Genomic DNA, 16,452 nt, shown 5'->3' with positions numbered 1-16,452 from the left:
GCAACGTGCAGCTGGTGTGATGGTACGTGGAACGGAGCTGAAGGCTGCTGCTGAGAAGTTTGCAAGGCTTCACGACGCCCTAGACTTCAAGGCATCCGAGGTTGGCTCTTCGCGTTCAAGTTGCGACATGGCCTTACTAACCGTAAAGCACATGGCGAAGCATTGGACGCTAACGAGGATGGAGTGGACGAGTTTCGGCACAAGGTGAAAGGCTTGATCGACAGGGAGGGCCTCACTCTCGGTCAAGTCTATAACGCTGACGAAACTGGCCTATTCTATCGCTCGGTGCCAACGAACACTCGCCGATGAGACGGAGAAGCGTGTACCTGGCCGCAAGCTTTCTAAGGAACGGATATCTGCTTTGTGTTGTGCCAATGCTAACGGCATGCACCGGCTTAAGCCCGTTATTGTTGGCCGTGCAAAGCAGCCTCGGTGCCTTCGTGGGGTGATGGATGTCCTTCCTGTCGTATGGTACCATTCTTTGAAAGCATGGTTCACAGCTGTGATTTTCAAAGACTGGTTTCACCATCACTTCGTCAAAGGAGGTCATACATTACCAGACGAAGACACTGGGAATTCCTCGCGACCAGGTAAAGGCTCTCCTTCTCCTCGACAATGCACCTGCCCACCCGTGCGACAAGGACTTGGTTGCTGAGAATGGCCGTATTAGGTGCATGTTTCTGCCACCTAATACGACTGCTCTCATTCAACCAATGGACCAAGGAGTGATCGTGGCAACAAAGCGCCTGTACCGTCGGAAGTTCCTGGACGAGGTGATGGTGGTTCTCGAGGACGAGGACGAGCGCAGGGAAGGACGTGACACTCGAGGCAAGCGGACTTTGGAAAACCTTCGCCGCTACAACATCAAGTCTGCGCTGTACAACTAGGCTAGTGCATGGAAGGAAGTCCCTGTGAAAACTCTTGAAAATGGTTGGTCTCGTCTGCTTCTCGGAACAGATGTGGAGTACGATTTCCTAGGGTTTGACGTGGATGACTTCCATGCACGGCTACGTACGCACGGCGACGATGTTGATGTGGACGATGTTCGTGAGTGGTTGGACGACGACGGGGCGATCCTGGGTATCAGACGTTGTCTGATATCGAGATCGCGTCTTCGGTTGCTGGTGTCAGTCCCGAACTTGAAGATTCCGACGACGAAGGCGATGATGATGCAGACTCCGCCCAGCAGGACACTACTCCAGCCATCCCCAAGCTGAGCGCACTCCGGGAACATCTAGAGTTCGTCCTAGACTACCTGGAACACCCGGACTGCGACAGGGAGATGGGGCCCTTGGGACTCGTGGAGGAAGTGCGTGCTTTCCGGCAGCGCATCATCAATCGCCAGAATCGTCGGTCCTTGCGTCAGTCAACGATTGACAGTTTTTTCAGGCCCGTGACCCCCGCTGTGCCAAGCCCTGGTTCCACTCCGTTGCCTCCCCAAGACAGGCCCTCATGCTCCGAGCCACAGCCCAGCACATCAGCTACAGTGGAGTCACCGCTCGACGCGTGAGTTTGCGGCTGTCTTCAGAGTCTTCTGTAGTCGGTACGCCATCACCACTACCCACCGATGCACCCCTTGGACGCCTGCCAGTGATACTCTCGGGCTCTGACAGTGAATAAACAGCAAGAACTTCTCCACTAGACCACACGGGAATTTTGAGTGTTGTGCAGTGAAAAAACGGTGTGTTGTGTTAAGGTTTTTCAAGTTGGGAGAAAAGACTAAGTAGAAAAGAAATTTAACGTAACTAACCTTCTTTGTTTTGGCTTTGGAAACTTAAAAAACTTGGGAAAAGTTAATGTGCAACACTTAAATTTAATGGAACATTATTTGGACTAAAGTGAACACTGTGAAAAGAACGGACTTCTGTGTGTTAGTGACTAAGTTCAGTGCAAGACTTCAGGAAGAGTGTAGTGCAAGTGCTTCAGGAAATCGTTCTTACTGTCAGAGTCCGAGAGGAGGCGGTTATTCATCGAGGTGGCCAGGGACTTGCTGTAAGTAGCCAAAATGTTTCATGTTGTACTATTTTCCATACTATATTTACCAGAATGTTTCATATTGTATTTTTTCCCATACTATACTTACCAGAAAGTGTCATACTGTACTTCTTTCCATACTAAACTTACCTCATGCATGTGCAGTAGGAATGTGTTTTTCAGAGTTCGGTTAGGTTCGGTTAGGTTAGGTTCGGTTAGAGTCCATAAGTACCAGAATGTTTATTAATGTATGAACATACTTCTAAACCCACATTTTATGTGTCTATTGCATTTATTTCAGTCATTTATGTGCCTTATTGGTGTGATTTGGGTGTTAAATAGGTGCTATGCATGTCCGGAGGGAGTTGTATAGGTGTTTCTCTGTGTTAGGGTCCGTAAGTACAAGTCCATAAGCTGGGGCCCAATATCCGGACAAAACCAATATCCGAACCTACCGATGGCTCTATTGATCCGGATATTGGAGTGATTACTGTACTTTCTGGACGCCCACTTTCCGGACACCCCACTTACCAGACATTGTGGGCCTGGACCTTCGGGGGGGGGGGATTCCCCCAAAATCCGAATTTTTCCCCACCCGTCATTTGAAATTGCCGCGGGGCGCTGAACAGCTGTTACACCATGGACCCTTCACCCCTTCCTTCCTCCCCCTCCTCCCTCCCCTGTCAGGGTTGCCATTTGGTATTTTTCATTACCAAATGTGGGCCAATTTTGGTAATGAAAAATTCGTTTGGTAATGAATCAGAATAATGCATTACCAAACTAATTTGCACATGTATGAGGATACACAGGATGGAGATGGTGGATTGTTTGCTCTTTCTGATTAATCTGCTAGCCAACATAGTGTGAAAATAATCAACATCCTGTTAATTATAAGAAAAGTGATTACAGTACATGAATTTCCACTTGTATATATAATTAGTGAAGAATAAATGCTAGCTTTATGAATTTGGTAATGAAAAGTATAAATTTGGTAATGAAAATTGAGGAGTTTGGTAATGTGGCCATTGTGATCTGGCAACTCTGTTATCCCATCATCAACAGTCACAGCCAAACTCCGAACAAGAGCAGATGCTTATCGTAATGGGAGCCACGTGCTCATTTTTTGTGAATAAACAATTAATAAACTGCACTACCTCGCCACTAGACCATGAGGGAATTTACAGTGTTGTGCAGTGTTAAGAAATTAGAATTTAGAGTGCAAAAGATTAACTGTGGAGTGCACACTGGCGGTTGAAACCAGTCCAGGAGCCAGGGACTTGTTGTAAGTGCCCAGAATGTTAAATATTGTATAAACTCACCTCTAAAACCTCATTCTCTGGTTCTTTTGCATTTATTTCAGTCTTTTATGTCCCTTATTGGTGTGATTTGAGTCTTAAATAGGTGCTATGTATGTCCAGTAGGGAGTTGTATAGGTGTTTTTCTGAGTCAGGGTAGGTTAGAGTCCATAAGTACAAGTCCAGGTGGCTGGGGCCCACTATCCGGACGGGACCACTTTCTGGACATGACTTTGGCTCTACTACATCGCATAGTGGAGGGATTACTGTAGTACTGCATCATCAGCACATAGAAAATTTGAGATATTCCATCCATCACCATTCATTACCAACGTCATCCCTCTCTCCATTACTAGTGTTTTTATTTCTCTCATCACCCCATCCATATTTATATTGAACAACCATGGGGATCCCTCTCTCCATTACTCGTGTTTTTATTTCTCTCATCACCCCATCCACATTTATACTGAACAACCATGGGGACAACACGCGACCTTGTCACACGCCCACACCCATCGTGAACCATTCACTTAGCTGCCTTACATATGCTTCACTACCACCATAAAAACTCTTGACAGCACCTACCAGCTTACCATCTACACCGTACATACGCAAAACTTTCCACAATCCTTCCTTGTCCACTTTGTCATATGCTTTTTCCATATCCATGAATGACATAAACACCTTATGGTCCTCCTGACAAGCCTTCTCTGCTACCTGTCTCACTGCAAATATTTGATCCACACATCCTTTGTCACTCCTAAAGCCACCCTGCTCATCACTCACTATGGTATGACTTTGATATCTCTATTACTTTCTCTATGATAATTCTTCCATATAGCTACCTTCCCTACAACACTCAATAAACTTATGCCACGATAATTCTTGCACTCACTTTGCTCACCTTTATTTTTATACAGGGGTACAATCACAGCCTTTTTCCACTCTGCTGGCACAGTTTCATTCATCCACGCCTTCTTACCTAACTCCAACAAGCATTTCATTCCACTCTCTCCTCTACACTTAAGCATCTCTGCATACACCTCATCAACCCCAGCTGCTTTCCCATTTTTCAGCCGCTTCACAGCACTCTTCACCTGTGCGAGTGTCATGTCTCCTGCCACTGCATTCCTTCCCTGCACACCCTTAAAACCAATCATCTTCACAGCCACTCTGCTCTCTCTATTCTCATTCATCAGACTTTCAAAATATTCTTTCCATCTGGTCTTTACTTCATCCCCATGGGTTAATAATCTACCACCTACATCCTTCACACCATTACATTTCTATCCGCTTTCACATCTACATTTCTGCACCTCTTTCCAGAATAACTTCCTATTTCAGAGTGCAGCAGTTTGCATTCAGTTTTCTTCCTAGATCATCATTCACCTTCTTTTTCCTCTTCACTAGTCTCTTTATGTGCTTCTTGCTCTCAATATATTCAGTTCTTATTTCAACTGAACCCCTGTCCTGTAACCAATTTAGCCACTCTTCCTTTTTTCCTCCACTGCTCTCTTAACCTCATCATCCCACCATGCCGTATCTTTCTTCTTTGTTGTTACTCGTCGCACCACACACCGCTTTAGCATTTCTAACTAAACAATCCCTATATGCATTCCACAGACTGTTTAGATCCATTTCATAACAATTCAGATTCTAACTCCTCCCTTACTTTGGTCCTGTATTCATCTGCCATTTCTTTGACCCTCAACTTCTCAACTTTCAGTCTTTTGCCGTGATGGCACCTCTCTCTCCTAATCCACCTCACTCCTCTCAGCTTGATCTTGCATACCACAATGATATGATCTGACACACCTCCACATTGTCCTTTCACGGCCATCGTATCAGCAATCATTCCCATCATTGACCTCTCTATGAGCACATAATCAATCAGGCTTCTTTCAACGCAACCCCCGTTCCCTCTATACCATGTATGTTCATGTGCATCTTTGTGTTTGAAATACGAGCTACAAATGCACAACCTCCTCTCCTGACACACATCCTTCAGTCGCTTCCCATTATCATTTCCTCCTGGTATTCCATTACAACCTATTATGTTATCCTCAGGACCAGTGCCTACTCTTCCATTCATATCGCCCATTACGATCACTGGGCATTTCTCCCACTACTTCATCCAGCTCACCTCAAACCCTGTCTTTTTCTCTCTCATTTCTGTCTTCACACAGTACATATGCTACAAGCACCGCCACTTTCACCTTCTCAAACTTGAACCTGACATACATACACCTCGAGCTGACACATTTGTAGTCTCTCCACTCTGCCACACCTCATTCTTCAACAAAGCAACTCCTGCCTTGCATCTTCCTCGCCCATTCATGCCTGATCTTACACATATCACACCCTCCCACTCCACCTCACACCATTTCATCTTTGTTTCACACAGTGCCATCACGGCATATCTCACACTCTTGAACACGTTCACCTCTTCCACCCTCTTGCTCTCCTCATTCACACCTCTCACATTCCACATGGCCATGCAAATCTGCCCATTTGGTTGGGGCCCTGGGCAGGTACTGGGCCCTCCGAGGCTCTCTGAAACAACTGCCATGATTAAGTGATTTTGGATAGAGGATTCTGGGGGACATTTAACCCTGGAAAAAAAAAAAAAAAAAAAAAAAGGTTATATGGTTACCACTCACCGTAATTAAATTGTTTCCTGGGTGGCTTGTCACTCAGTGTAGAGATCATACAGCATCTCTACAGTGAGTGAGTGGATGATGGGCGCTCCCATCCACCAAATAATAATAACAATAATAATACAAAATGTATAATATAGTACAGTATGAGTAAACCATGTCCTTTGTACAATAAATAATAGATAGGTAACCAGAAAAATGGGGTAGCAACCCAAAGATGAAGTCTGTGCTAACAATGAAGCTTAAAATAAGCAACTGTTCTGTAAGGTGGATCCAGTATCACACTGGAACATGGAAGTCTACTTGTAATGCAGACTTACTGTAGTATTTCCTCCGTTGTGGCTGAGGTGCTGTGTAAGTGAATCAAAAGGAGCCTCTATTGATATCTTAAGAGTTCCGCCTTCTACACTTCCACATCCTTTTATTTCTACACACCACTCCTGCAAGCAATAAACTTATGTATTATCTGGTGGAAGCAAAAATGAAACAGAAATAAATAATGCTGCCACCATCCCTCAAATTTCATGGAAATCTTCTAGTACATCAGAATCCCTTTTTTTTTTTTTTTTTTTCAAGTTAACAATAACTGATTTTCACCTTAACAATAACTCTTAAGAGACAAATAAATAATATCTGAGCAATAAAATAACAATGAGTGTGGGATGTGTGTGCAATAACAGCACTATGAACAAGAAACACAAGTCTTTCGGTCTGGCATGTCATACATCCTGACTGCTTAGCACTGAACAATGACGTGTTCTGTTAAAACTGTTTTTGTGTTAACGACAGGCTTGACTGGGAAATTGTGTTCTATGAGGGTGTCAAATGAGGAATTACAGGCAGTCCTCAACTTACAAAAATAACTGGTTCTTAAAGGTCTTTCATAAGTCAATTTTTTTTGCAAGTCCATCTCTCATTCCTATACTCTCTCTCTCTCCAACCCAATCCTAATCCCATAATTACTGAGGTCACAAAATTCTGTCCCTCTACCTCACTGTCTTTCTACTCCATACCTACTTCTGTGCTATCCTCTCTCCTCCTCTTTCTCCACTCATCCAGATTAAACCCCATTATTGTCCCCACTCTTCCACTTATCCCGTACCCTTCCCTGAATTGCAATTATCACCTCACCACCTTGTCAGTGGCTTCACCTGACCCCATCCTTCCTTGCTGTGACTCACCTGCCCCCCACCCGCCCACCCACCCACACGCGCACACACACACACACACACGAACAGCCGGAGAGAGAGGACGTCCTAGGCATCGCTCCTGACCTTGAGTAGTTTCAGGAATTTTGTCTGTCCTGTCTCCTAGGGTCTTTCTTTAAATTTAAAATAATGAAAGTTGGTAGACTACCAAAAATGTAAAGATTTGTTGGCAATAGTATACATGAATGTTTGTGGCTTATTGGTAACAGCTGTTTAGGTACTTGATCGGTACGTTAAAGATGGCCGAAAATGTAAACAATGAGGGAATGGAATTTCAAGGATTTGATGCTAATACTAATGTCATGGACCTGGTGAAAACATTAATTATGAGGATTAGTGAACTCGAAAAAAAAGTAGAGAATCTAGTGATAAAGGATGTGTCAGGAAATACGGAAACCACCATACAGAGTCTAATCCAGTCCAACGAAACAGCCAATGAAGAGATTAAGAATTTGGAAGCGGGAAAATGTTGAACTGAGGAGGAAACTTGAAGAGAGTACTAATAAAGCGGAGAAGGTGAGTAATGTACTAGAAGAACACAAGGCAAAGTGGGCACACGTAGAGGAAGAACAGAAAGAAGTGGTCAGCTTAAGAGAGATCATCCAGGAAGAAAGGGAAATGAACAAGAAAGAAATGGAAGAAAATGTAGTGAAAATACTGAAGAAAAAAGAGAAAATAGTGAGAGAAACGGTAGAAAGGAACAGATGTGTGATAGTATTTGGAAACAGGGAAGAGGAAGAAAAGGTTAGGTTCGCAAGACTCGAGAGAGACACGAACATGGTGAGAGGAATATTAGGCAAGATTGACCCCGAAGGAAACAAGTGGGTAAAAGAAATTGAGGAAGTAAGGAGGATAGGGCCTTATAAGAAAGGGGAAACAAGACCAATGAGAGTCAAGTTTACATCAGAAAGTGTAATAAATGAGATACTTAAAGTGACCTGGAAATTAAGCAAAGAGGCGGGGATGGAAAATATTATAATAAGAAAAGATCTGAATGAAGAAGAAAGAGAAGCTTTAAAATCATTAAAGGAAGAAGTAAAGGAAAAAAAATGATAAGAGGACAGAGGAAGAACGTAATACTTTTTTTGGAGAGTATTGGATATGAAAGTAAGGAAATGGTATTTAAGGAAATAGAAGTGAAGGAAATTAGGGGGGATGGTTGTGAAAGATCAGAAGTTGAGGAAGTGGTACGGACAGAGAGTAGGAGAGAAGAGGGTATTAATAATGTCAAAAATAATTTGAAGGTGATATATACTAATGTTGATGGTTTCATATCGACAAGGATCGAAATTAATGATTTCTTGAGAGAACATGAACCTGATGTCATGTGCTTTGTAGAGACCAAATTAAGAGAAGATATTGATGTTCATTTGGGAGATGGTAAATACAAACTGTGGAGAAAAGACAGAAAAGAAAAAAAAGGGAGGAGGAGTGATGATAGCAGTGAAGAACAACATAAATGTAGATACTGTGGAAATGGGAGAAGGCAGGGCTGAAGTGATATATATGAAATTAGAAACTGGAGAGAATGTTAAGAGAGATATGGCGGTAGTGTATGTTCCCCCAAAGACGAGAGCATGGAAGGATGACGAATACCATGAGATGTTGTCAGATATGGCTAGCTACTTGCAAAAAATAATTGAGAAAAGCAATAATATAATTTTGGTGGGTGACTTTAATTGTAAAGAGGTGAACTGGGAGGAATGGTACTCGGGAGGCGAGGATTCGTGGGGTACTATGTTATTAAATATAATAATGAATAATGTGATGACACAGTGGGTCAAAGAAGAGACACGGTTTCGAGGTGAGGACACACCAGCAAGGTTAGATTTACTGTTCACCAAAGAACCTGATGTAATAGAATCATTGGAATATCTCTGTCCTTTGGGAAAAAGTGATCACGTGGTCATTGAGTTCCAGATGTTAATAGGAAACGTCGAGCCAAAGAGACGAGCTTCATAGACAGGAAGATACAACTTTGGCAAAGCAAATTTTACAGGATTGAGAAACTTTTTTGAAAATGCGGATTGGAGAAAATTCAGAGAAACAAGAGAGATACAGAGGAAGTGGGATATCTTTCTAGACCTCTATAATTTGGGAGTGGAAAAATTTGTACCAAGAGTAAGAGGGAAAGAAAACAGGAAAAAGGAGTGGTTTAATAGAAGGTGTATGATAGCCAAAAAAGAGAGATAAGGCGTGGAACAATTGGAGAAAGAGAGGTAACGACAGAACAAAGGAAGAATATAAAAGAACAAGAAACGAATACACAAGAATACGTAGGGAAGAAGAAAGGAATTTTGAAAAAGGTATAATTGACAAATGCAAGGATGAACCCAAACTGTTTTATAGATTTGTTAATGGCAAACTGAAACAAAGGAAGGAATCACCAAGCTGAAAGTAGATGGAGAGGTCTTTAATGATGCGGCAATGCAAGCAGAAATAATGAACAAACGTTTCCAGTCAGTTTTCACTAAAGAAAAGGAGCTTGTGGAAGGGGAGGGAGTGATTAGAAATGTTCCGGTGATGAAAGATATAAAAGTGGAGGTGCAGGAAGTGTATAAATTACTGGAAACTCAAGATGTAAGGAAAGCCCCAGGACCTGATGGAATTTCTAATTGGGTACTGAAGGAATGCAGAGAACAACTGGCGGATAAAATTCACAGCTTAATTGTATGCTCACTGGAAGAGGGGAAAGTGCCAAAAGAATGGAAGAGGGCAAATGTGGTACCAATTTACAAGGGGAGGAAACAGGGAAGAACCCCTGAATTATAGACCAGTGTCTCTAACCAGCATGGTCGCAAAATTGTGTGAGAGAATCCTGAAAGACAGATGGATAAAATATCTGGAAGAGATGAATATTTTGGCTGAATGTCAGTTTGGATTCAGAAGTGGAAGGTCATGTGTTTCAAACTTGTTGAGCTTTTACTCAAGAGCGATTGATGTGGTACAGGAGAGAGATGGTTGGGTGGATTGTGTGTACTTAGACTTAGAGAAGGCCTTTGACAAGGTACCTCATAAGAGACTAATGTGGAAACTAGAATATATAGGAGGACTAAAGGGAACCTTCTGGAATGGATGAGAGACTTTTTGAGAGACAGACAAATGAGGACAGTAATAAAGGAAAAGATGTCTGGATGGAGGGAAGTAACAAGTGGAGTCCCTCAAGGCTCAGTGTTGGCGCCAGTAATGTTCCTGATTTATGTAAATGATATGGTAGATGGAGTGAACAGTTATGCGAGTCTGTTTGCTGATGATGTAAAGATCTTGAGGAAGATAGAGGTTGAGGAGGATTGTAAAATACTGCAGGAGGATTTGGATAGGATACACAATTGGAGCGGACGTGGGAAATGAAATTTAATGTAAAGAAATGTAAAATATTGGAAATGGGTAAAAGTACCAGGAGACCATCACTGAATTATTTTTGGGTAATGAATTAATCACAAAAAGGAGAGAAGAGAAAGATTTGGGAGTGCTGGTCCAAGATAGTTTGTCACCAGAAAAGCACATTAACAAGATAGTTGGAGAGACTTATAAGCTCTTGACTAACATAAGAGTAGCATTTCATTATATGGATGAGGAAATGATGAAAAAATTGATAGTGGCCATGATCCGCCCCAGGTTAGAATATGCAGCGGTAGTGTGGTCCCCACACAAAAAGAAAGATATAAACAAGATTGAGAGAATACAAAGAACAGCAACCAAGATGGTCCCCAGTCTGACAGACCTGTCATACAGAGAGGCTGGAAAAACTGGATTTGCCTTCGTTAGAGGAAAGGAGAAAGAGGGGAGACATGATTGCGGTGTTCAGGACCATGGTGGGAGTAGATAAAATTGACAAAGAAGATCTGTTTGTATGGGATAAGAGAGCAACAAGAGGACATGGAATGAAATTGAAAAAGTCAAGCTGCTTGAAGGATATCCAAGAAATATAGCTTTCCTTACAGAAGTATAGACTTATGGAATAGCCTGGACAAAGAGATCGTCCAGTCTAAAAACATAAACGAGTTTAAAGTTAAATTCGACTTATTGAGAAACAGCGACGGAAATCCACGAGCATAGTACATTCCGTGTATATCACAATTAGGTATATTCTTAAATATTTGGAACGACTTAGACAAAGAGGTGGTGCATGAGAAAAACATTCATGTGTGTAAAGGTAGACTTGATAAATGTGGATATGGAGACAGGACAACACGAGCATTGCTCAATTCCTGTATACTACAAATAGGTAAACAAATAGGTAAATACACACACACACACACACACACACAGTTTTTTTCATATCAGCGGATTTTTCATAAGTTGATCCTTTGTAAGTAGGGGTCTGACTACTTTAACTTAATCTACCTTGCATAAACTAACCTAACACACCTACTTTAACCAATGAATTTTAACTAAGCTACCCAAACTAACCTAACACACCTAACTTAACCAATGCATCTAATCTATGACCTAAGCAAATTCATGTACTCCTAACCTATCATGAATTCTAATTAATCTAACTAATGTATTCTAACTAATCTAACCCAACTAAAACCCAAGAAGAATGATTATCGGAAACTGCAAAAATATCAGGCTGTAGGACACAACGAGCCTGCACAAACTCTTCCCAAGGCTTGTGAAAAGTTCGCGTATAGCCGTTTCCACACCAAGTGCTTTCTGGTGTGGCTGGGAGTTCTGCATTATTGTAACCTTTATAAGTTCCCAACAGTATGAAGGTGGGTCACCTATATGAGTTTCAGTGATGCAAAACTCCTGGCCACACCAAGCACCTGGTATAGTTGCAGCCTAAGTGGGAAGGATCCCTCATTGAGAAGGGACCAGTGAGGGCTGGAGGACAGAGAAAGACGACACAGGACATGGCGATGGAACAACTGACTCAGGCCCACCCCACCATGGAGAAGCAGGAGGGAGAAATCCATAGTTCCTCAGGCTGCAAGATGATCCCTCCGGGTGGTATGTATATCCATCTATTCATCCATCATCCAATCCTATGCTGCCCCATAAGGAGCGTAGGAGACAAATTGGTCCTGACATTCAAGATGAGAGTGAAATACCTGAAGAATAAAAATGATTTGATTAGGACTACTTGTTTACATAAAGGCAAAAAAATAAATAAGAAAATATAATGACAGTCTACAACTTAGGGAAGCTACAAGAAATCAGTTCTGTTATAGTTATGGACTTTAGTTTGTTGCAGCATCATTAATTAATTCTCAAAATTCCGAGGACTGATACAGTAAAATATTTTGAGTACCAATACCCAAAGCAAATCAATAAAAACATCACAGAATTAAATGCATATACCTGTATACAGTGCTCGTCAGAAGTATTCAGCGTTGTCCGCCGGGCGCGCAATACTTATGGCCCAAAAAGAATCACCCATTTTTGGGGGTAAGAATTGAGCCACAAGTTTGAGCTCCGAGCATGACGTCACGGTAGCCTGAGGCCTTCTGACGCACTGGTTGGTTCCCGCCTCAGTCGCCCACGGGCTGCCTGAGAGAGAGGAACTCCGCCGAGTGTCCCTCTCAAATTGCGCCATTTTTTACCGAGTGTCCCGCAGTGTTTTGGCCTTCAAAACTTTGTTATGGCACCTACCCGTGAACTATCGAGTGAAATCATATCCCAGATCATTGCTCTAAAGGAGGCAGGCCACCAGACAAAGGAAATTAGTGAATTGGTTGGTGTGGCACGATCGACAGTGCGTCGTTGGTGTGCGCGGTTTCGGGAGGAAAACAGTGGTGAAGTTCCCACAAAGAAACCGAGGTCTGGTAGGCCTAGGAAAACTTCCCCAAGGTCTGTTAATGTTTTAAAACGTGCAGTGGAGTTTAATCCTTGTGTGAGTGCAAGGAAAATTAAGGAGAGCAACCCGGAAGTGTTTGGTGAGGTGTCAGTGAGAACAGTGTCTCGTAGGGTGCATGAGCTTGGTTACACAAGTCACAGGCCTGTGAAAAAGCCTCTTCTCTCTAGCAGCCAGAGAATTCGTAGGCTTGCCTTTGCTAATAAATATCTAAATTGGGGTGAGGAGCAATGGTTGTCAGTGTTGTGGTCTGATGAGGCAACATTTAGTGTTACCTGTAACAGAGGAGCATGCAAAGGTAGTGACCCACTTGACCCACGGTATGTAGAAAGCACAGTTAAACATCCTGATTCACTCATGGTATGGGGTTGTTTTTCAGGGAAGGGTTTGGGGAAGCTTGTTGTACTTCCCAAGAACCTCAGAGTGAATCAGGATGTTTACCTGGAGCTTCTGTGTGATCATTTACCAGACTCCTTCGAGCTAACAGGTGCACGAGTGTTTCAGCAGGACGGTGCACCTGCTCACAAGGCCAAATCGGTCACCAATTGGCTTCGTGACTGCGAGGTATCATTCATGACAGACTGGCCAGGAAATAGCCCAGACCTCAACCCGATTGAAAACCTCTGGTACCTCGTAAAGAAGAGTCTCCAAGGGAAGGAAGTGAGCTCTCTGCCTAAGCTGGAAGCCGCCATTCGTGACTCCTGGGACAAAATACCCCTCCAGCACCTCAGGAGCCTCGCCCTTTCACTTCCAAGACATCTCAGGTCCGTGAAGAAACGTAAAGGCTACCCTACGAAGCACTAAAGGTAAATAAAATGCATTATTTATATGTTTTTTCAATGTTGAAAGGTTTGTTTCTCAGGAGGGACGCAGGGCGCCCCATACTTCTGACGAGCACTGTATATACAGTATACTGTGTATATACTGTATATAAATGTACGTCTGTGAATATATATATATATATATATATATATATATATATATATATATATATATATATATTACATTTTTATATATATATATATATATATATATATTACATATGTATATATATATATATATATACAGTATATATATATATATATATATATATATATATATATATATATATATATATATACACATACATACATATATAAATACACATGCAGTATGACCTCACTACAACGGACTTTACTAGACCGGAATTTGCTCTTTTCGAAGTCAAGGAGCCAACTGGAATTATTTCTTATATTTTGGGAAAACTCTGAAAAAGCCAGAAGCGGTCTGGACTGCCTAACTTCAGGCCGGGGCAGCCATATTGTCCGTGCGATTGGTGTGTTCGTGCTTCAGTTGGTGGTGAGCTGGCGGCATCACTATTGTTCCCTCATGTTCCGGCCTCAGTCTGACCCACATCATTTCCCTGAAGTCCCTGATATACTGCTCGAGGGTGATGAGCGTTAAGTGAAATAAACAAAGTGAACATCTTTAGTTTGTACGATCGTAAATAATAAGGCGCTTAAAGTGTACGGTATTTGAAAATGTTTAAAAGTTATTCAAATAAAGTACTTTCTAAATGCTAAAAAATTGGAAAAGGGGTCTGCATTAACATTAATACAGTAATCCCTATGTTACCCGGACGCCCTATTCCCGGACACCCCTATTCCTGGACATTCTGGGCCCCAGCCTTCGGAACTCCCTCCCCCCCCCAAAAAGACATTTTTTTCAACCATTCTTTGAACTTGGTGCACAGCGCCAAACAGCTGTGTTTTCGTGTGTAGTAAGGCGGCCCCCTTCTTCCTCCCCTCCCCTCCCCAGTTCCCACCTAACTACCATCTTGACTAGATCCTCGTTGCAATGGCTGCCACACATGCTCATTTTTGTGAATAAACAGTGAATAAACTGCAATACTTTGCCACTAGACAACATGGGAATTTCCAGTGTTGTGCAGCGTTTAGAAATTAGAATTCAGAGTGCAAACTGGTGTGTTGCAACTGGCGTGGCGCAAGTAAGAACATAATGTGCAATGTTAAACAGTTATAATTTACAGTGCAAAGGATTAAGTGCAACACAACACTGGATTACTGTACGTGCTTCAAGAGCATTTTCACCACTGCCAGAGCCTTAGAGGAGGCGGGTTAATCTTCCTAATGGCCACAGATGTGTCGTAAGTACCCTGTACACTGCTAAATATTTTCCATATTCACTTCTAATTCCTCATTCTCTGGTTCCTTTCCGTTTATTTCACGTTTTCTGTCCCTTATTTGCGTGAATAGGGTCTTAAAGTGGTGCTATGCATGTCCGGTAGGGAGTTATGCAGGTGGTTATCTGAGTTAGGCTGGGTTAAGGTCCATAAGTACCAGTCCAGGGGGCATTTTCCCAATTCCCGGACAAACCCAATTTCCGGACTTGCCTTTGGCTCTATTACATCGGATATTGGAGTGATTACTGTATTATTATATATTCAAGACACCAAACATTAATTACAAGGCAAGCGGTTTGTGTGTTCGTGCATCGGTTGGTTTCAGGCTGGTGGCATCAATTATTTCCCCGTGCTCTGCCTCTGTCAACCCAAATCATTTCCCCGGAAGTCCCAGATATACTGCTCGAGGGTGACAAGTGATAAGTGAAATATACAAAGTGAACATTTTTAGTTCGTAAGATCGTAAAAAATAATGTGTATAAGTGTACAGTGCAGCATTTGAAAAAAGCTTAAAATGAAGTACACCACACGGCACGCAAGGTAGAACTTACACCTCCAATACAGTAGACTGTAGCACCAGTCGAGCAGGGCAGTACTCCCGAGGTGGATGGAAAGCTGATGACAGGGAGTGCTGGAGCTCCCGTTTCATCAGCCCTCAGGACTAGTTCCTGACCATCCCCCTTTGCTGAACTTTTTCAGTGTCTCAGTTACACAGAGAGTAGGCCAGCATGCTCTCCAGTACAAATTTCTCTAACTATCTTCACCAAACTACATGCACAGTACACACTACACTTCCTATTCAAAAATCAACAAAAATGGCGTCTATTAATCAAGCCTCGGAGTCCCCAGGGGGGGGGACCATAAATGCCCCCGCCATCTGCCCCTCTCCCGGTGACGACTCGAGGTGCCTGGAACCACTGTCTGACTCTCTTCTTCTTCATTTCTGCAACATTCGCGGCCTTTCATCTAACTTTCGCTCTGTTGAGCACCACCTCTCCTCCTCTAAACCTCACCTTCTTTTTCTGACGGAGACTCAGCTGTCTGAGGCAACCGACAGCAAACCCTTTTCTGTATCCTCCTACTTTCTCTATACTCATTTCAAAGCCAAAGGTGGCTGTTGTGTATACATACGCAACGACTTATCTTGCTCTCGTGTTCCTGAACTTGATTCTTCTGAATTCTCCACACTCTGGCTTCGGCTTTCCTGTCATTCTCTGACTAAATATATCTGTGCTGTTTACTTATCTCCTAATTCTACTGACTATCAAAAATTCTTAGACTATCTTACTTCTACGATGGAACACATTCTGTCCATTTCTCCTTTCTCTGAAATCTC

The sequence above is a fragment of the Coenobita brevimanus genome, chromosome 49 (assembly GCF_032717465.1).
Source record: "Coenobita brevimanus isolate Jiangsu-jjx chromosome 49, ASM3271746v2, whole genome shotgun sequence".
Classification (NCBI taxonomy): Eukaryota; Metazoa; Arthropoda; class Malacostraca; order Decapoda; family Coenobitidae; genus Coenobita; species Coenobita brevimanus.
This window is presented reverse-complemented; position numbering follows the sequence as displayed.